Source organism: Thamnophis elegans, chromosome 7, assembly GCF_009769535.1.
Source record: "Thamnophis elegans isolate rThaEle1 chromosome 7, rThaEle1.pri, whole genome shotgun sequence".
NCBI classification, from domain to species: domain Eukaryota; kingdom Metazoa; phylum Chordata; class Lepidosauria; order Squamata; family Colubridae; genus Thamnophis; species Thamnophis elegans.
The window spans coordinates 62,319,710-62,342,601 of record NC_045547.1 but is presented as its reverse complement, the minus strand read 5'-3'; positions in this window follow the sequence as shown (position 1 = coordinate 62,342,601).

The following is a 22,892-nucleotide window of genomic DNA, read 5'->3' as shown; positions in this document are numbered from 1 at the left end:
CAATATATTTGAATATTTTGAGGGGGGGGGCAGATGAACCACACAAATATTTCTTGGAAGAAAACTTTGCTTCAAAGCTTTGCACAAGGCTATTAAGCACCAAGGTAATTTTGCTGGATTTCAGTTGTTGATTCAGTTGGGTCAGGCAGAAGATTGGAGGTACAAGAAACAAGTTTTGCATTACCACACTCAAACTTAAGAACTGAGGGAGATCGCTCACATTGCTTTCCTCTTTGCTTGGGGGAAATGAGAATTGTTGAGCAATCTGTGTTGTGTTTTGTATTGGGATTTCGTTAGCAACTGGACTAAATAAATATTAAAACCACTCCTAGTGCTGACAAAGTTTTAGGTTACAAGGTGTGAATGTGGTTGGCTTTGTTTATCCCCCCCCCCCATCAGTTTTATTATGGATTCGCTGTACACTCCCTCATACATATCATCTTCCAGGCTGGATGCTAAATGCAAAGACTAAGAGTTGCTTTTTAGTGGCACCATTTCCATCCTAACCTTTCTAGGTAGCAATGGTTGCTATAAACAAAGGCCATCTCTTATGTAAAGCAGGAAGATATCGATGGACTATTTGCATCCCTATGAAGAAAGTTAGCAACCACCCCTCTTAGAAGAATGAAATATTTTGGGAAATATTAAGAAGGCAGAATATTGTATTTCCCTGGGTGAGAAAAAGAGAAACAGGTTTTTTAAAGACAAAGAGAAGCTCCCTGCCTCCAGCAGATATTTTGGTGCACGTTGAGACTGGGCCATCCTATGTACAAAACAAAAGACCTCAGCTCCAGGGTGATGGGATTAAGACATGACCCTCCAGGACATACTAGGATTATCTAGCTCATCCCATGGCACAACTAAGCCCCTTCATTACATCACCCAGCAAGGTTCAACCAAACAAAAATGACTCCACATGGGAATCTGCAACCAATAGGTTACGTGCCCTTGCCACAGGAAGAGGACGCTCAAGTTCAAAGCCCAAGAGAGAGTATAATAACATTCACTCTCCACTCCATGTGTTCAGCTACACAGGACTTCAAATCCATATGATCTTGTTCACCATTAAGCCATCCTTCCAATCAGCCTCCATGTTTCCAGTGTCTTTCTCCCCACTTGGAACTGAACCCAGATCAGAGTTCGCACCGGTTCGTAGAACCGGTTCGTCAAATCTACCGAACCGATTAAAAGAGGTTCCACCAGTGGACCTGGAAAGCAGGCCGCACCTACAGAAGAGGTTCCAAAATTTTGAAACCCACCACTGACACACAAACATGCACTCACACACAGAGAGAAAGAGAAAGAAAGGAATAAATAAATAAGAAAGAAAAAGTGAGAGAGATGAAAGAAAAAAAGGAAAAAGGGACAGAGAGACAAAAGGAAGGAAAGAGAGAGAGAGAGAGAGAGAGAGAGAGAGAGAGAGAGAGAGAACACATGGCCGGCAAGCCACTCCCACCAGGTCACATGGCCGGCAAGCCACTCCCACAAAGGCGGCCACACCCACAGAGTAGGTTCGAAAAAATATTGAAACCCACCACTGACCCAGATGGACATTTCTTCCAACATCTACCACAGGCCATTTTCTACTGCTTCTGGAGCTTTCCTAGATAGTACCAGTGAAATTTGACAGCAAAGAGGCAAATGAACCAAAGTGAGAGTCATTTCCTGATGATTTTCATGGAGCAAATCAATTAAAACCTGTCCTAAGCAAAATTTTAACAAGGTTTAAAATTCCTGCTTCTGCTCCTCCAGTGAGTTTCTTACTATTGCTCACTACTAGTGGTGGGTTTTACATTTTGTTACCACAGGTTGCGGGTGTCCGCACCCCTAACAGGGATGTGCCCAGCCTTTCACGCATGCGCTTTGCTGTCTCTCACACCTTCCACATATGTGCCCAGACTCAAAAACATGCCTAAATAGGATGGCATAGAGCCGGGGCAGGTGGGAAGGCCCATCCCTGATTTCCACTACCAGTGAAACTGGTCCGAACTGGCCGAATACCACCTCTGCTCACTACACCACTAGGTTGTGTAGTGCAGGGGTCTCCAACTTGGCAACATTAAGACTTGTGGACTTTAACTCCCAGAGTTCCTCAGCCAGCAAAGCTGGCTGAGGAACTCTGGGAGTTGAAGTCCACAAGTCTTAAAGTTGCCAAGGTTGGAGACCCCTGGTGTAGTGGACCTCAGGCCCACTACACCATTTGATTTGCAAAACAGCAACAACAACACAACATGAATGGAAGAGCAGTCTTCAAGGCTTCTGATGTTATGCAATATTCCAGCAGCAAATTTAGGCCAGAGAATCTGAAACGTGCTTCATAGATAGATTTGCTTCAATGGTATAAACTGACCCCATATTAAAATGCAAATCCAGGGAACAACCCTCGGTAACACATCAAATTTGTATTTTTCTCCATGAACTAGATGTGGTACACAGCATTCTTCCTGCAATTTGCCTATGGCGTGGAAGCAAAAACAAAGGGACAAAGCAATTTCATCTAAGCAGCCGAATAGAGTCATTCAGTGTCGCTACCCATATCCTGCATGCTTTCAAGCCTCTACAACATCAACATGGGTCATTTTGTTTTCTCCACCCAGTGGTAATGTATCTGTATATTTTCTTTTTTTTTTTTTTTTTTTAAAAACTTGCTGTAGAAAAAAGGGACATTTTGTAGCCGTTGTTATATGGATGTTTTACTGAACTGGCAACATGTCACGTTTCTCAGAAAATTCTTTTAGAGTCGTCGTCCCTGCCCCGAAGCTATTGAATTAATATTTAATTAATATTCTCTGCTCACTTTCATAAAACCAAATTTCATTAAATATAAAGGGGTCTCCTGAGAAAAATTGAGAGTATCAGGTTGTACAAGATAGAATAAAGTAAGAAAAAAAAGGGGAAAAAATACTCGTTTGATTCCTCCATGCCACAACCCATCCTCTTTTTTGGGCTGGAACTCTAGAATGGCTAGAAAGTGGGTGGCCATGAGTTCTAATCCTGCCTTAATCACAAAAGCATTAACAGATTAACACAGTTGGAAGGGGACCTTTCAGTCATCTAACCCAACCGCCCTGCCCAAGCAGGAAACCCTACGTCTGCCTTTACCTAGGTTCGAACTCACAACCTCCTGTTGTGAGGTGAGAGTGCCACCTCTAGGCCACAGCATGAAGCTGTGATAATAGCTTTTGACACTGGGCCTCTCTCTCTCTCTCTCTCTCACCTCAACTCATAGATTTGTTATAGGGAAAATAGGAGGAGGAAGGTGTATTGGATATGTTCAATGTTGAGTTATTTGTAAAAAATAATGAAGGATACAAGTAAATAAATAATCCTACAGAGACTGTGCCTGTAGTAAGCAACAACACCTTTGTCTTTAATCTTCCTTTCACGTGATTTGATGGATTCATTTACCCCTGATAAAGCTAGCCCTCCCTTACAAAATGGCTGCCTGCTGCTCATTACAACCTTTAGCTTCTTACAGTTCCTATAGTACTTTGGACATTGTTGCAAACAAATAAAATATTCCAGCACTAGCAAGTGTTAACAACTGAGCTCTGGTCAGATTTGGATAATTTACTGGTAGTTGTGGAAGGGAAGGGTGACATTCTTAATGTTTGTAGGGGGTTGAAGGCTACAGTGGTACAGATGTAAAAGTACCTGGAAGCAAGATTGTAATTTTGGGGTGGAAGGTTAAGGGTTAGGGTTAGGGTTTGGATATTCTTTGATGTTTTTTTTCATAAAACCACATTAACTTTTTGCAATGCAGCTGCTTTGCATATTTCCACCTCAGATTATTGAGAAGACTTATCATCAATGTTCAGCAAACATTGTCAAGGAATGCTTAGGACCATAGAAGAGAGAGTTCGGGAACCTATCTGTTCCTAGCTGCACCCCTCCACCCCGCTTTATCTGCAGCAATATTTTCACCTAGTGTCTTTCAACATTATAACAAACAACAGATCATTATGTTTAACACTGTAATCCCACTGCAGTGAAAAATAGTCTTATTTTTTTAAATGAACATTAATATGATGACATTAATGAAAATTGGTGTTTTACTGTAGCAGCCTAATGCAATTACTATGGTGTTATGTATCCCCCCCCCAAGTTTTTTGTTTTATTTCAATTACTATGGAATTATGTAACATGGAAATTAAATTGTGTTAAGTTTAAGGCTAAAGGAAATGGAGTGGGGGGAGGGGAATAAACATTTACAGTAAAACAGAAAAGTGTTGAAAGAAGGGAAATAATTGAAGTAAATGTAAATGTAAGCATCGAAAGCAAAAAAAATGTTTTAATATAGCAGAAGAAGTAAACATGTTTATTCCCTGATATGCTGTACATTGTCATTAGAGAACATATACTAAACTCAAATCTTTTTCCTTCACTTGGTTTCAAAACAAATGGAAATGTGATGGTCAAATCATGTCTGGTGGTTTCCGGCAGACATTTGACACTGAACAATTTTTAAAGTCATATTGAGAATGAATTTAATATTATGTCTCTGTTGTGGTAAATAAGTTTGCATGAAAATTTCTGTAAAAATGTTTATGGGTGCAACAGTCCTCTAAATTTACCATATATTTCCAAAATAAATTAGCTTAGCTCTATGCTTCTGGTGATGAAACTAGATCCAGATAAATGAAAGAAAGCCTGTCCTACATTTTCATACTGAGAAATTTCTGCTGGTGGTGGAACCAGTGTGGGCTTCCTGCAAAAGGGCTGTTGAACTGTTATTATCATCTTTCATTACTGGCTGTGTGAGAACAATAACCTTAATAATGAGAAGGCTGGAAACTAGGTTGAAAAAAAGTTTTAGAAAATAGGCTGCATTTTACCTGGAGAATATTGGAAAGGCTAAAGATTGAGCTAAGTTGTCTTTGTTGCTGCAGAGGTAATAACCACGAACCATTAAACCAAGTGAAACAACTGTCTTAGGCAGTGTTTTTTCTGATCACCTTTCCTTTCTCACAAACTTAGTGGATTCTTTCTAGCTACTAGATTCAATGTAAGTTGCCAGTTTAATTAGCAGATGGAAGAGAGAGGGCACCATTCAGATCTTCACTTTGAGATTACAAGTTTATGGAGCTGGTCCTATCCCAAGGAGCAGGACTAGAGCAATAGGTAAACTTTGAAAGAAATTGATTTCAGTCAAAGGTAAGCACAAATGTGCTAACCGTAAGAGCTGTAAGAGCAATAAATCAGACTGTTTTCAAAGGCATTTTCTATCTTTCTTTTTTCTTTTTGGAGATATTTAAACAGCACAGGTAGATTTACAACCCAATTGAGCCCAAAATTTCTAAGCAACACAGTTGTTAAGTGGTTTGCCCCATTTTACAACCTTTCTTTCCAGGGGTGTTAAGTGAATCACTGTAGTTGTTAAGTTAGTAACATGATTGTTAAGTGAATCAGGCTTCCCCATCAACTTTGCTTGTCAGGAAGTTGCAAAAGGTGATCACATGACAATGAAACTGTCATAAATATGAACCTGTTGTCAAGCATCTGATTTTTGATCATATGACCATGGGGATGCTGCAACAGTTGTAAGTTTAAAAAATAAGTCACCTTTTTCATTGTTGTAACTCAAAAATGTGGTAAGTTGATGACTACCTGTAGTTCAAAAGTCCATTGCTCAGGCATGTGACTGTGACATTCTACATTCAGCAAGAAGTTGAATGTGATAATTTCTAAAGTATCTACTAATCTCAGGATACACAGCATAAATTAGTATCATGTAAACATAATGCATACTGATGAATAATTACAATTGTTTTATTGTAACTGGAATAATCTTCCTCCCGGGGATCATATATCTTTCACCCTTATGCGATCCAGGAAACTATTGAACACTTGGCTGTTCTTCCAGATTTAAAAGTCATTTTTTATTCTTTAATCTGTTTTATTCCACTCTTGTTTTGAAGATTTGTTCCCTCCCTCCCTCCCTCCCTCTCTCTCCCTCCCTCCCCACCTCTCTCTCATTTTTATTTTTCAGCTCAGCTGAGTGTTGATCTATTGGTTGAGAATAGGCCAACTACCATGTCACCTGAGCTTGATGTCATGGGCTGAAAGAGAATGACTGGCCCCAAGTCATTCAGCCAGGGTTCATGCCCAAGGCAGGACCAGAATCCAGAGTCTCCTGGTTTCTAACCTGGTACTTTAACCACTACACTGAAGATGATAGATGGATGATATAGATAGATGGATGGATGGATGGATGGATGGATGGATGGATGGATGGATGGATGACAGGCAGGCAGGCAGGCAGGCAGGCAGGTAAACACATAGATGATATTATATATAGAGAAATAGATAGATATGGAAAAGGAAGGAAGGAAGGAAAGGAAGGAAGGAAGAAAGAAAGAAAGAAAGAAAGAAAGAAAGAAAGAAAGAAAGAAAGAAAGAAAGAAAGAAAGAAAAGGTCTTGGTAAGAAAAAACAGAAATTATAACTGTGATTAGAAATAACCAGTGTATCTTCACACCAGGACTAAAAACATATTGCTTTTGCAATATGTGTGTGTTTGTATTCCCTTGATGTACTATCGTGCACTCTTTTCCATTTTTCCTCACTTCCATCAGCTGTCCATTTCCCCCTCCCCTTCTTTTATTTTTCCCTTCTGAGATCTTCAGATGAAACAAACCGAGAAAAGACAACAGTGATAAAAACACAATGCAAGAGCACAGGGAACAGGGTTCCGACTCCGAGCAGGGCGCAGAGAGACTGGTTGGCCACCAGGTGACGCCTGAGCCTTGGATCAGTGGGGAGGAGACAAGGGAGAGTGATCCAGAAACCAACAGTGAGTTGTTCCGGGATGCACACCGTCGAAGAGCTACTCGGTGTCAAGAACAACTACGTAATTACAGGAGGTAATTACGCTCAGCTGATAGTCATTAGGCTCCTCTCCAGACTATAAAAGAGACTGCTTGTACCACGCCCTTCTTGCAGAAGTCAACGCTTTGACTAAAGAGAAACAAACTTGGCAGGCTGGATTGCTGCCAGAGTTTGTCTGAATTGCTGCCAAGGTTTGTCGGCCTTGCTGCCAAGGTCCTTATCTGTTTGTTTACTTGGCTTTCAGCCACCGAGAGTCTGGTCTTCTTATTAAAGGACATTCTCATTAAGCATGTCTCGGCTTTTGTTACTGGATGGAGGAGGGGGTCAGAACAGATAAGGATGACATGATTCCATGACCCACTGACAAGACTATTAGAGACTAGCTTTGTTATGCATTCAAGCTATTTCACAAGTTTCAATGTGTGCATAAATGGTACAATGAACCATTTTTCTGATGTAAAAAACACTGTATTGCAGACAATGTTGGTAGAGCTGCTGGGGACAAAGAACCCTTTAGAGGATTTCATCTGTTTAACTTCACAGTTAAACATTTGGCTGCTTATGCTATGGGCTGAGTCACATGACCAATTGAACAGAATCAGAATTTGAATATGTTGTGATCTATATTTACTTCACTTTTAGGTTCCCCGTTTATTTTTGTCATTCTGTTTTGAGTAAAAGCATGGTGAAATAAACATGCTAATTAAATAATGAAGATGTATCTCATAACCTATTCAAATCAAAACTTTAATACTGTAGTGGAATCCTTCATTCTCTCTGAGCTTGGTTGTTTTCTTGCAGATGTTTCATTACCCAACTAGCACGAATTTGTATAGCTGTCTATCACAAAAAAAATGCTTTATTTCTTTCAGGCCACGGAAAGACAGTCCCTGAATAACAGACTCTATGAGCATTGACTCTTGTTTTCAACAATATTGACTTACAATAATTGTGGTGGTTCTACAAACAACACTTGCTACAAATGTTCTACTTTCTGAAGTTCAGTGGTGGGTTGCAAATATTTTTACTACCAGTTCAGACTTGCTCCCGCACATGCGCAATGCTTCTGCATATGGGCAGAAGTGTCTGGGCAGGTAGGTGGGGCCTCCCACCGCCATTACTAGCAGTTTGGCTGAACCTGGCTGAACTGGCAGCAACCCACCCTGCTGAAGTTGTATTATTAAAATGCTCCTTAAGCAACTTGAATCTGAAAAGCTATCAAAATGTATCATTAACATTATCTCACTTACAGATATTAGGAAAAGTGTAAGATATATTCCTTATGAACCATGGTGGTGCAGTGGTTAGAGTGCAGTACTGCAGGCTACTTCTGCTGCCTGCCAGCTGCCTGCAATTTGGCAGTTCAAATCTCACCAGGCTCAAGGTTAACTCAGCCTCCTATCTTTCAGATGTAGGTAAAATGAGGACCCAAATTGTTGGGGGGCAATATACTGACTCTGTAAACCACTTAGAGAGGGCTATAAAGCATTGTGAAGTGGTATATAAGTCTAAGTGCTGTTGCTATTGCTTATACTAGTTCATGTCTAAAAATTAAATGGTTAACATTGCCTCTTGCTGTCAGTGCAGGCGATATTAGAAGAGTGCTTAGGAACATCCACCCCAGATGCTTCTAAGGTGTAGGGTTTTTACAGTGAATCATCTGGACAGTCCTTAGAACTGAGGTTACACGTGTAAGTACAAACTGCAGCAATCTGCAGAAATTCTCTGCTTGTCAGCTATTCTTTGCTTGCAGTGTGTTTCCCAGGAATGAACAAGGACACGGGATGATGACACAAAGTAAACCTGTAACATTTTACTCATTTGAATGAAAAACACTTGATTCATTCAGTGTGTGAGAACATGCATGTTCTCACGAACACCAATGATGTAATGACTAACCAATTATTGTGCCTTGGAGACTTGTTAACCAATAACGATATAGCACATAAAGTAGGTGAGAACTAAGAAGCTGCAAACACTATAAGTATGATGTTTCATGATTAATATTTTTGCTGTTGATTCTGCTATCCATGAACTGCTTTGCTCAATAAACTTCTGTTGGTTCAGCTATCCGTGGGTGGATTACTTTCTTTCATCTTCAGCCTCGGGACCCCTAAATACTACACCAAGGAATTCTGATACTAAAATTATTTTTCTCTCTGCTTCATGTCTGTGGATATGTGTCCATGCATGGATGGATGGAAGAAAGCAGAGAGCAATATGGGGATGACAGAGAAATATAAACTCCACCAAGCCAAGAAATTAAAAATGGGATGTCAGTCAAATCCCAGTTTCCATGGAGTCCAGTAAGGAGATAAGAGAAACCAAGCATTGTTTGTTTGTTCTGTTTGTTCATGTGTTCTATTTGAGCTGCCTCACAATGATTTTAGGTTGGTTTAGGTTGCTCTGGGAAAAGTAGGGAAACCAGCAAACAAATATATTGGAATGTGTTATTAAAATGCCATGCTTGAAGAACAGTTCAAAAAGTGTTGCAATAGGGCAATGAAGCAGAAAGAGACTGCGCTGAGCTGACAAACCTATATTTTAAGGGTGCGCACAGCATACACATTCCTTTTGCAGGCACTTCTATAGGCCATGATCATAGTCAGCTCTTGCTGATATAATCAAGAATTTTATTGGCTCACATACACTAAGAGTGTCATTTCATGTGGTATAGGTACAAGGTAATGTTGGTGATGTCTTGGTGGAGGGGGGGAGAGAAAAGGTTGAGAGCAGAAGCCTAATTATACTGAGTAATATTCATATGTGGTTTTTGCAGCTCTCCTGACTGGCAGCTTGTTAAATGAATAAAAGGTTGGTAACAAGAGAGATGAAATTGCAAAGCTGAGTGATACCTGCTTAATTTCTACTTGCTCTGGATCAGATCACCAAGGTTATCAAATTTCATTTGTGTAGTCACGCAGGCTTCTGTGCAAAATGGGCCATCCCTTAACAAATAGTGCAAATAAACCACCACAACAAAAAGTTATCAAATATTCCCTGGGTTATTACTTTAGCAGCATGCTTGCTTCATTATCTCCAGCTTATCTTTGTGCGTTGAGCCATTTAAAGCAATAAAATAGAAACAATATAATAATCCTCAAAATAGCTTGTGCCAGATAAATGCACATTTCAAACATCTTCCCAATGGTACAATAATTTGTTCTGGGAAGAGTTTATCAGTACAATAGATTGTTCTGGTTTCTAGGCTGCTTAAATACTGCTCTCCTGAAACATGTAATCATTTGGCAATACAATTGTTTGGCTTCATATGCCCATCACTAAATATGTAAGGGGGGGGGGAGATATTAGATTTTTCTTGGTGGATGGTTTCATTAGCTGCTTTGTTATCTCTGTTAACTGTATGAGAATTATGCCTTTGCAGATTGCTGAAAGTCAACAACTTTTCTCCCACCATTGAATTTCAAACATCAAAATGTCCAGTTGTATAACAGCATCTCAAATGAGATGGCACAAACATTTGCCATTCGGTGCTAGGAATTAAGAGGAGTTAGAATCGTTTACAGGATTTGAATAGGAATTCCACTGAAGCAATACCAGGACCTATTTGAGCTTTAAAAAAAACTAGAACGGCTAACTCTGGGGTACAAATATATCCAGTGAGCATTTGGGTTTTTATAGCCACATGTAGTTTTTCCCTGAACGCCATCACTCTACTAAACAAATAATTCCCTCAACACTGTCAAACTATTTATTAAGTCTGCATTGCTATTACTTCTCATCGTTCCTATCACCCATTTCCTCCCACTTATAACTGTATGACTGTAACTTTGTTGCTTGTATACTTACGATTTATATTGTTTCCTAGTATGATTTGATAGTGTACTAATTGTACACTATCACTATCATTAATTGCTGTACCTTATGATTCTTGACAAATGTATCTTGTCCTTTTATGTATACTGAGAGCATATGCACCAAAGACAAATTCCTTGTGTATCCAATCACACTTGGCCAATAAAGAATTCTATTCTATTCTGTTCTGTTCTATTCTATTCTATTCTATTCTATTCTATTCTATTCTATTCTATTCATGTTATAAAAGATTGATTAGAGAACTGCCAGCCTCCCCCCCCCAAAAAAAAAACCCCAAGAAAGATACCCAGGATTATTTCTAAGCAATTGACTCTCACCTATAGACAGAAAGCTTGCCAATACAAAGCAACTACTTACATCATTAAAGTTGTATTCTAGGAACTTGTTAGGAAAGAGCTTTCTTCACCCAATGTTTCTCATTTGAACTAGCTAAACTTTGCTGTCTCTTGATCTGCTGGAATGTAGCCCCTCCCTCCTGAAAATCTAGACCACAAGGACACACAATGGGACATTTTGTATTCAACAGCTTGAACTTTCTCTACTCCTTCCAATCTTGCTTAGGTAGAGTTCAGCAGTCATCTGTCAGGTGAGATCTATCAAGCAATGGAGGAACCTTTCAGAATAGACTGCAATAAATCATCTTATTAAGAGGTTGCTAATAAGGAGGAAGGGAGACACAACTGATATGGTATGCTTTTCCAAAAAAATGTACATATATGGCTTGCAATTGACAGCCATTAACAATGAAATATAAGGTTTCCCTGAATAAAGATGTGTTTGTATAAAGGCACATTGATATGGAGACTTAGAAAGCAAATTTTATGCGCAGTGGTTAGGGTGCAGTACTGCAGGCCACTTCAGCTGACTGTTATCTGCAGTTCAGCGGTTCTAATCTCACCGGCTCAAGGTTGACTCAGCCTTCCATCCTTCCAAGGTGGGTGAAATGAGGACCCAGACTGTGGGGGCGATATGTTGACTCTGTAAACTGCTTAGAGAGAACTGAAAGCCTATGAAGTGGTATATAAGTCTAACTGCTATTGCTATTGCTATTGCTACTTACTCTGCATCCAGTAACGATAATGTTTTTTATTGGTTTTGAGCATTTATATCTCACACAATAGAAACAATGGTGAAAAATTTGCATGTAACTCCAGAAAACACACAATGCACATAGAACAAAATCACAACAGGAGTTTGGCAAATCCTCTAACATCCTGGCCTGGGGACAAAGCTAGGTTTTCAAGAATTTCCAGAACAAATGAAAGGAAGGACACACACACACACACACATACACACACACACACACACACTTCTTATAATTAATGATAGGCTTGAGAGAGAGAGCTCTGGACAAGGAATTTTCCATATATACAGATTCCCCAGTATTTTGGAACACTTCCCCTCCCCAGTTCCTTCCTTCCCCAGTTCCTCAGATAGTGCCGGGAAGCAAAATAGAAAAAAAGTAGGTCAATAGTATGTAGAAACAACTGTTAAGCTGCCCTGGAGCTTCCTTCACTTTCTATACCCCCCCCCCCGCCCAAAGCGCTCTTGATAAATCAAAAGAGCACCACAGTGAAAATAGAAGATGTGGGGAGAAAGGAAAGTGCCACAATTAATTATCAGGCTTGATCTACTGGACTTTTGGTCCATTGTACTGGACCTATAGCCTTTTCTGATACAATGAGATATCCTAGAGGAGATTTCATGTTAATATTGCATACTTCCAATTGTGCAAAGATAATTTCCACTGATGCTGAAAAAAGATAATTAAATAAATCTCTCTTGCTTTGAAACTGATTCCATCAGAATAACTGAAGTATTTTATACTAAATCCATTTTTTAAATAAAAAAACCAGGTTTAACATTCTTGAGTATCATTATATTGACAGAATACATATATCCTATATTTTTCCATTTCAATCATTTTCACATAATAAAAAAATCAGAACAAGTTATTGTTCATCATAACATAATTTAAGATCATTCCTATTCTTTTAATGAAGTGGCAAAAACTTTGTTCTAATATTAGGACTTTACTAATATTTCTCCACCGATATATCACAGTTGAAGGATGTGGTGGCTCAGTGGCTAAGATACTGAACATGTTGATCAGAAAAGTTAGCAGTTTGGCTGTTCGAATCCCTAGTGCCGTGTAACCGTGTGAGTTCCCGCTACTTGTCCCAGCTTCTGCTAGCAGTTCGAAAGCATGTAAATATGCAAATAGAAAAATAGGAACCATCTTTGGTGGGAAGGTAAAAGCCTTCCATGCGCCTTCAGCATTTAATCATACCAGCCACATGACCACGGAGATGTCTTCGGACAGCGCTGGCTCTTCGGCTTTGAAATGGAGATGAGCACCACCCCCTAGACTCAGGAACAACTAGCACATATGTGCAAGGGGAACCTTTACCTTTACTTAAATCGCAATTAAAACAAGCAAACCATGATTTTTATAGAATATGAATCCCTATGACATTTCCAAAACATTTTGGTCAGATTTTATTTATTATTCAGACTTAGATGTCCAGGAGGTATCATTTGTTCATAATATTAAGGAAATGATGTGAGGGGCACATGACATTAATTTTGTAACTTGTTAACTAACATAGTTATTTTGTATTCTAATTTAACTTATTTCTCTCTCTTTTAAAATGATGATAAGTTTTTATCAAACCATTATAGATTGGAATCTAGGAAAACTTTTTATCCTATTGCTGTATGGATTGATTGATAGCTTTTAATATTCCTAAATTGAAAAGACAAATTATAGGAAGGATGAATGGAGAATATCTCCTGATTTTAAAAAAAAGTTTGTTAGAGCTAATTGGCATCTGGTTTATCTTTTTGTGAACTCCAGATTACTTTTCATTAACAGCTTACGTTTTATATTCCTTCTGATGTCAGACCTTATTTAAATGGACAGACATGTAACATGATTGACTACATGTAACTGATTACTTTGTCCAATCAACTTTTTTTTTCTTGCATTTTCTTAGATGTGTTGTTAGCTATAAAAAGGAATGTAAGCTAAGGATCTGGGTTCCCTCTTTGTGTGAAAGGAATCCCTTTTATCTCAATATCTAAATAGGAGGGAGACGGGGGACTCCCTACAGGGTAAGGCTGAGGAGTATGTCCAGTTCTTGGCGGACAAAGTTGCCCGGTTTCGAGCGGACCTGGACTCCACCCCAGTAGATCCAGCCGAGACACAAGGAGAAGACTTGGCAAACCATCTCTGGGTTGAGTTTCAGGAAGTTGCCTCTGGGGATGTGGACAAGGCTATGCGAGCTGTGAGTGCCTCCACCTGCATACTGGACCCGTGTCCCTCCTGGCTGGTTGCCAACAGCAGTGAGGTGACACGAGGCTGGATCCAGGCGGTTGTTACCGCCTCTCTTCGGGAGGGGTACTTCCCCACCGCGCTTAAGACAGCGGTGGTAAGACCCCTCCTGAAGAAACCGTCATTGGATCCAGCTGTTCTTAATAACTATCGTCCAGTCTCCAACCTCCCCTTTGTAGGGAAGGTTGTTGAGAAGGTGGTGGCTCTCCAGCTTCAGCGTACCTTGGAGGAAGCTAACTATCTTGACCCCTTCCAGTCTGGCTTCAGACCCGGTTACAGCACAGAAACCGCTTTGGTCTCATTGACCGATGATCTCTGGAGAGCTAGGGATGGAGGCCATGCTTCCATCCTAGTTCTCCTGGACCTCTCAGCGGCTTTCGATACCATCGACCATGGTATCCTTCTGCGACGACTGCGGGAGATAGGGGTGGGCGGCACTGTTTTGCAGTGGTTCTCCTCCTATCTCTCGGACAGGTCGCAGTCGGTGTTGGTGGGGGGGCAGAGATCGTCCCTGAGGCCCCTAACTTATGGGGTGCCGCAGGGGTCGGTCCTATCCCCCCTACTATTTAACATTTACATGAAACCGCTGGGCGAGATCATCCGAAGGCACGGGATAAAATATCACCAATATGCAGACGATACACAGTTGTATCTGTCCGCCCCGTGCCAACTCAATGAAGCGGTAGACGTGATGAACCGGGGTCTCGAAGCCGTTAAAGACTGGATGAGAGCAAACAAGCTGATACTCAACCCAGACAAGACCGAGTGGCTGTTGTGTTTTCCTCCCAAAAATTTGACCAACATAGCATCACTCAGGCTGGGGGGACAAAACTTACACCCCTCAGAAAGGGCCCGCAACTTGGGAGTCCTTCTGGACCCACAGCTGACTTTTGACCACCATCTCTCAGCTGTGACCAGGGGGGCATTTGCCCAGGTTCGCCTGGTGCGCCAGTTGCGGCCCTACCTGAATCGGGAGGCCCTCACAACAGTCACTCGAGCCCTTGTGATCTCCAGGCTGGAATACTGTAATGTGCTCTACATGGGGCTGCCCTTGAAGAGCATCCGGAGACTTCAGCTAGTCCAGAGTGCGGCCGCGCGAGTGATCGTGGGCGCACCACGGTTCGCCCACATAACACCGATCCTCCGCGAGCTGCACTGGCTACCTGTCGATCTCCGGGTGCACTTCAAGGTCCTACTCACCACCTATAAAGCGCTCCATGGTAGTGGATCTGGCTATTTGAGAGACCGCCTTCTGCCAATTACCTCCCTTCGTCCCATCAGATCGCATAGAGTTGGCCTCCTCCGTATTCCATCCGCCAGTCAGTGCCGACTGGCGACTACCCGGAGGAGAGCCTTCTCTGTTGCGGCTCCGACACTATGGAACAATCTCCCCGTGGAGATTCGTACCCTCACCACCGTCCAGGCCTTCCGCACAGCCCTTAAGAACTGGCTAACCCGTCAGGCCTGGGGATAAGTCTATTTTCGCCCCTCCCGAATGTTGAGTGAATGTTGAGTTTTATTGTTTAATTTACTTTTGTTCACATTTCTTTTTGTATTGTCCTACACTCCCTTTCCTTTGTGATTGTAAGCCGCCCTGAGTCCCCTCAGGGAAAAGGGCGGCCTACAAATGTCCAATAAATCCAAATCCAAATCCAAATATTCTGATAAATTGTAATTAAATGATCTTCCTGTCTCGGTTTGTCTCATTGGAAAATATGCATACCAAGGCATGGGTCTAACAAGCAGATCTTATGGGTGTTTTTGTACTGTTATGATGTCCCAAATGAAAAATGAGAGCTATCTTTTTGAAGATGCTCTCAATATGATACAAATAAAGAACAGACACAGAAATAAATGCATTATTTATAGAGGAAAAATCTTAGCTCACGTGTAACTGTAGGTTTCATACCAAAAGAGATGTTTCAAGTGCTATTTCTGTGGCTTAAGTTCCTACCTTATGTATTTTTGACACGCTTTATCTTCACAGGCACACATTTGGAGAGAGAAAGTACATATTTTCTTCGTGCAGTGTGCTACAGGAAAGTCTATAATCATTCGTTCTAAATGCTTCCAGAAACAGAAAAGTAGTGCCAAGTTCAGACACATTTACAGAACTTTACAGATTATCAATTCAAGCCATAAGTAGATGATGGTTTATAACATAGGCTACACCAGGATGATTTTTTTCATCCAGGATTTCTCTCTCTCTCTCTCTCTCTCTCTCTCTCTCTCTCTCTCTCTGTGTGTGTGTGTGTGTGTCTCCCCCCCTCTCCCCCCACACACTCTCTCTCACACACACATAAAACAAGATCATTGTTCTTGTCTTCAAATTATGTCTTATAGCCAAGAACACCCTGTTCTGACTCCATTACAATTATATGATGGCCAATAAGTAAACTGTCCTCACAGTTCTTGCATGTTGAAATAGGGCATTATTGTCATCTGTAATGATTGAAACTTTACTAGGCTGAGGGAGTTCTGAGGTGAATTCTTCCAGAGCTTAATGCTTCATTAACAGCTATGCGTAGTTATAAGGTGGCGTTTCACTCCATTAGTGAAGGGTGAAATATTCTCCATTGTCTAATTACTACAGTTGTAGAAAGTAGAGCTAATTCTTGAGAAAAATGCAGAAACATTATATGCAAGTTGCATCTTTGTCTTTTCCCAAATCTTATATCATTAACCTTGATTTGCAATCGTGACCAGTATTGTTGCTGACTTTTCCTATTGTGATCTAAACATTTATAGAATAGATAGAAAAAATGGGCTATAGTTTAAGGCATGGTAGCGAACTGAAGTCAAAATTATTTAACTTTAACTGGGAAAAGATGAAGCTGAGGAAAATTATTCTACTGAATCAACAGGTTTAAGTTATGATTGTTTCCTTAGAGAATACACATTTCTCTTAAAATAAACTGTGTCAGCTTAAAAGTTTTTAAACATTAAAACTAATGGTGGAGGTACAGATACAACAAACATCAAAACTTATAAGAAATAGCAATCAGAAAAGTTACATTAAAAAAAGATTTTTTTTAAAAAAAGAAAGAATGGCAGGAAAATAAGAACAAGTTTACTTAGCTCATTTAAATCAAATATTTGTTCATCTTTGTTCATCAGGTGAGGAGTGTGCTTGCTGAAAGACATTTCTGTGGTCATGTGGCCAGCATGACTATATGCTCAAGGCTCACAGGATGCTGTTACTTTCCCACTGAAGCAGTACCTATTTATCTACCTGCATATGTATGTTTTTGAACTGCTAGGTGGGTAGTAGATGGGGCAAGTAACAGGAGCTCACCTTGTTTCGCAGTGCTAGGGTTTCAAACCTGGGCTGTCAGTCTACATCATCTTTAACCACTGAGCCATTGAACCCCTAGATTGTTCTGACCTAGGCTTCCCCAGCAGCATGAAGCAGAGTCCTCGTCCCGATAACCCCCTTTTATTTAATTTACAATGAATTCCTCTCCAGCAAAGTCCCGGCCCAAAGTCTTCAAGATACTTCCCAATTACCGACCTTTATCCGGATTGGAGACTGGCCAGGCCGATATCTTTCAGATATCGCAATACTTGGCAATAATGCAGAAAGGAAGTAATTGTCCCCTGCAAACACTCCTCCCCTTTCTCTCCTCTTTTATTCCCTATGGGAAGGGCCATTCACCATCAACCTGTGGCCTTACTCCCAAGTTGACCCTTGTTCCTTAGTTGTTCCCTTCATCTGGCAACTCTGTTGTCAGATGAAGGGAACTCTGCATGCGCACACTGGGAACAGGCTTCAGCTGTTCGTCTGCCTCACTGATGTCTGCCTCTGAAGGCAGTTGATAACTGTCTGATGGCCCTGGCCCCATCTCTGCCTCTGATGCAGAGCACTCATCAGAGCCTTCCCCAGACTCCAGGCCTGGCCCATGTTCCTCCCCAACCTCCTCACTGTCCAGCTCTGCTGGCATCTGGCAGGCCACAACACAGATAGAAAGACACAGCGAGAGAGAGGTAGATATAATATGTAAATGTGATCCATAAATAAATAAACAAATTAAATCTCCTGAGAAGATGTAGTAATGGCAGTGCTAGGCTTTCCAGGTTAAAAAGATGAGAAGTCATAGAGATTTATAAATGATGTAAAGGCATGCACTCAGTAATGTGATGGAACCAATTGTTAAATGTTCTGGAATTTTGTGAGCAGAGAGCAGAGCTGACTTAGGAGGCCTAGTGTACCAATCAACAGTTGGTCAGTGAGTAGTGCAGTGTGCCCAGCAGCAGACCTGTTTGTCACGCACTTATCAGCACACCATTCTCTTGCAGTTTCATTTAATGCCACCACCAAAAATAAAGAAATCTCAAAAGCTCTAAATCAATTGCATGAGAAATTAGAAAGAAAATCTTAAGCACTCCAAGAATAAGGAAGAGAAACCGAAGCTTTGTCACAGAAGGAAATTTTAAAAAGATGAAAGAACAGAGATTGGCACAATAATCTAGGCTCCATCCGGATTACAAATAGAATAGAATAGAATTGAATAGAATAGAATAGAATAGAAATGTTTTAGCCTCCGGTCCCCTAATCATCTTTGTTGCTTTTCTCTGCACTCTTTCTAGCGTCTCAACATCTTTTGCAGTTCGGCTGTTCAAATCTCACCGGCTCAGGGTTGACTCAGCCTTCCATCCTTCCTAGGTGGGTAAAATGAGGACCCAGACTGTGGGGGCGATATGCTGACTCTGTAAACCGCTTAGAGAGGGCTGAAAGCCCTATGAAGCGGTATATAAGTCTAACTGCTATTGCTATTGCTAATATTCCAAGTGTGGCCTTACCAAGGCATTATAAAGTGACATTAATAGATCAGCATCACTAAAATATATCACAATATTCATCTGCAAAATGCAGAAATCACTCTTTGGCACACTGTCAACTTTAGCCATTTCATGTGGATTTCCAGTCCCAGAATTCTCCAGACAGCATGTTTTTCAAACTTTAAGATTAATGGACTTCAGTTCAAAGCATGCTGGCTGGGGAATTCTGGGAGTTGAAGTCCATACATCTTAAATTTGCCAAGGTTGAGAAACACTGCTCTGGGAAATACCTGCCTCTTTGGGAAGATAACAATGAGGATGGAGATTTGTTCTCTGAGTTGTGGGTTAGTTGCCGAATGTTTCATTATCAGGCTAGATAACTTCTTCAGTGGAACCTTAAATTCCACTGAAGATGTTACTTAGCCTGGTAACAAAACGTTCAGAAACCAACCCACAAGCTTGGAGTATGAACCTCATCCTACACCAGCTACAGATATTCACCCCTATTGCAAGCTCAACAATAGAACAATTGCTTCATTTAGAAAAGACTAAACTCTTCCAGTGTAAATATTTAATGTGAGAATTTTTTCCTTTTTTTCTTTTTTTTCTTTTTTATAAAAGAAAGACAAAACATATAAAACATACAACCTCCAACTGTTTCATATAGCGTGGCATTTGGTTACAGGTTTTTGTGCATTTCTACTCTTACCACTTACAATTGTATATCAAATCACAAATTATCCATTGAATAAGCATAAATACATTATTAACATTGTATAGTCATTGTTCCACTATATATATATATATATATATATATATATATATATATATATATATATATATATATATATATATCAATTGTTCCACTCCAATTGTTATTCCATCATTTAAAACAAAGTGTTCTAGATATTAAAATCATACATACAATCTCATTCCATTGCCTCATATTATACTATTTGACAATACTAAACCTTTGTGCTACCTCATATATCATTCTATTGTTCTTAAATATATAAAAAGCCCCTCAAACCTTTTCCATTACCATAGTTTTTTTATCTAACCATTGATAAACAAATCCCATACCTTGTAGAATTTTTCTTTTTGTTGTTCTCTAATTCAAATGTCAATTTACTCATTTCAGCACAATTCATTATTTTTTGAATAATTTTCTCCTGCTTTGGTATTTTCTTGTTCTTCCAATTTTTTGCAAATACAATTCTAGCTGCTGTTAAAACATTTACGATCAGATATTTCGAATCCTTGTTATATGTTTCTGGTATAAGTTCCAATAAAAAAATCTCTGGTTTAAAGTCTATGTGTTTTTGTATCATTTTCTCCAGCCACATGTGAATTTTAGTCCAATATCTTTTAGTTTCTGTGCAAGTCCACCACATGTGGTAATATGAACCCGGTGTCTGATGACATTTCCAACACTTTTGGGATTTGTTCTTGAACATTCTTGCTATTCTCATCGGGTGTAGATTTGTCATTTTATAATTTTGAGACCACAATTCCTGCCACTTTTCTAGTTCAATCCGATGGCAAAAGTTTTTCCCCCAAGCTATCATAGGTTCTTTGACTTGTTCTTCTTCTAACTTAACCTCTAGTAAGTGTCCATATAATGTTTTGATTATTTTTTCATCAGTACCTGTTAAAATTTTATCTAGCTCAGTCATTATATCATAAAAACCTTCCTCTTTACGATCTTTATCATATCTAGATTGTATTTGCACATATGAATACCAATTTATCTTTATTCCTTCCTGTTCCAACTCATGCTTAGATTTAAGTTCACCCTCTGCATTCAATATTTCACCATATCTAACTGTTGTTCCTTTTTGTATATTATTGAGTATGAAAAAGCTTCAATAGTTGATAGCCAGACTGGAATTTTTAAATAATATTGCTTTTTGATTTTTTCCCAGTTTAATAGCAACACCTCCCTTAAGTAATGTCTTCTGAAGTACTCATATGTTTTAGTTCCCTTATACCATAAAAAAGCATGCCATCCCAACAATAAGTCATGACCTTCTACAGTCAGTAGTATAAAGTTCCTTAGTGTTATCCATTCTTTAAGCCATATCAAACTTGCTGCCTGGTAATATAATTCCCAATTGGGCAAACCCATTCCTCCTCTTATTCTTGCATCTTGTAGTGATTTTAGTTTTATTCTTGCTTTCCCCCCCTGCCAAATGTACTTCAGCACTATTTTGTTTAGATCATCAAAATATTCTTTCCCTAATCTGATTGGAATTGTCTGGAACAAATATAGGATTCTGGGTAAAATGTTCATTTTAATTGTAGATATTCTCCCTATCATTGATAGTTGTAAATTTCCCCAATTCTTCAGATCTTTCACAATCTGTTGTTTAAGTTTATAATAATTGTTCTCTTTGAGTGCACTGCATCTTGCTGTTAAATATATCCCCAAGTATTTAACCTTGTTTGTGACTTGCATCTTCAAAATTTCTGCTAATTCTTCCTTTTGTCTTGTTGATATATTCTTTGTCAAGATCTTCATTTTATCTTTATTTATTTTCAATCCTGCTATTTTTCCATATTCCTGTATTTTTTCTATTAGTTTGGGAGCTTTTCCCAATGGATCTTCTAGAATGAAAACCAAATTGTCTGCAAATGCTTGTAATTTATATTCTTCCTTTTTAATTTTCCTTTTCTTCTCTAATATTTCTATTTAAGACTTCTAATGTTAAGACAAAAAGTAGAGGTGATAATGGGCAACCTTGTCTTGTCCCTTTCTTTATTTCAATAGAATCTGTCAACTCTTCATTTATCATTATCTTTGCTGATTGCTTGTGATCTATAGTTTGTATGGTTTGTGTAAATTTCTTACCAAAATCCATCTGTTCCAGTTGTAACAACATAAAACACCAATTCACATTGTCAAATGCTTTCTGTGCATCTAAGAACATCAAAGCCATTTGCTTTTCGGGGTGTTCCTCATAATATTTCAGAGTGTCTAGAATTATTCTCATATTGTCTTTAATTTGTCTCTTTGGTAGAAATACATTTTGATCAGAGTGAATAAAATTGTTTAAGTATTTTTTAAGTTGTTCTGCCAGTACTGAAGCAAACAATTTGTAATCTGCGTTTAGCAAAGAAATCGGTCTATAGTTCTTAATTTGCAGTAGATCAGCCTCCTCTTTTGCTAAAAGTGTTATATATGCTTCTGACAAGGTTTTAGGTATCCTCCTCTCTAACATCACCTCATTCATGACCTCTAGCAGTGGAAGTGATAAGGAATCCTGCAGAGTCTTATAAAATTCAATTGGTAGTCCATCTGGTCCGGGAGCCTTTCCATTCTTATGTTTTTTGAGTGCTTCCGTTAGCTCCATCATAGTTATTTTGCCTTCTAGCATTGTTACAGTTTCTTCAGGAATCTGAGGTAAATTGGCTTCCTGCAAATATTGTCTTGCTCCTGCCTCTTCTATATTTTCTTGCTCATATAGTTTACCATAATACTCTTGTATAATTTTCTTCTTCTCTTCATTTCCATAACAAATTTGACCTTGGTCATCTATTAATTGTAATATCTTCTTAGATTCTCTCTCTTTTCTCAATTTATACGCCAACCATCTGCCTGGTTTGTTTGTATTTTCAAAATAGTTCTGTTTAGCGCCCCTAATTTTTTGAGCTAGTTCTTCCTTTTCCATTAACCCCATTCTGTGCTTAATCATGTCCATTTTTGTTTTAATGTCCTTTTTGTGGAGCTTTCTGTAGTTCTTTTTCAAGACCCTTATAGTCACTGTCAAGCTCTTTAAACATTTGTCTCTTTTTATGTTTCTCTTCCTTGTATAGTCTATTATCAAACTTCTGGCGTAGGCCTTCATTGAATCCCAGAGGTTCTGCATTGAAGTATCTTCTTTTCTATTTACTTTTAAAAAGAAGGCCAATTCCCTTTCCATTTTCTGTGCAAATTCTTTCTCTTTTAATATAGTGTTGTTTAACGTCCAACAGTTTTTTCCACGCTAATTATTAATTATTAAGGACTGAGTTCATAAATAATGACCAAGAACTATATTTGAAGACGAGCATTTTATAAAAGATTAAAAGAAAACAAGGTTAGGAAGAAGAAAAATTACAACTATGTCTACCAT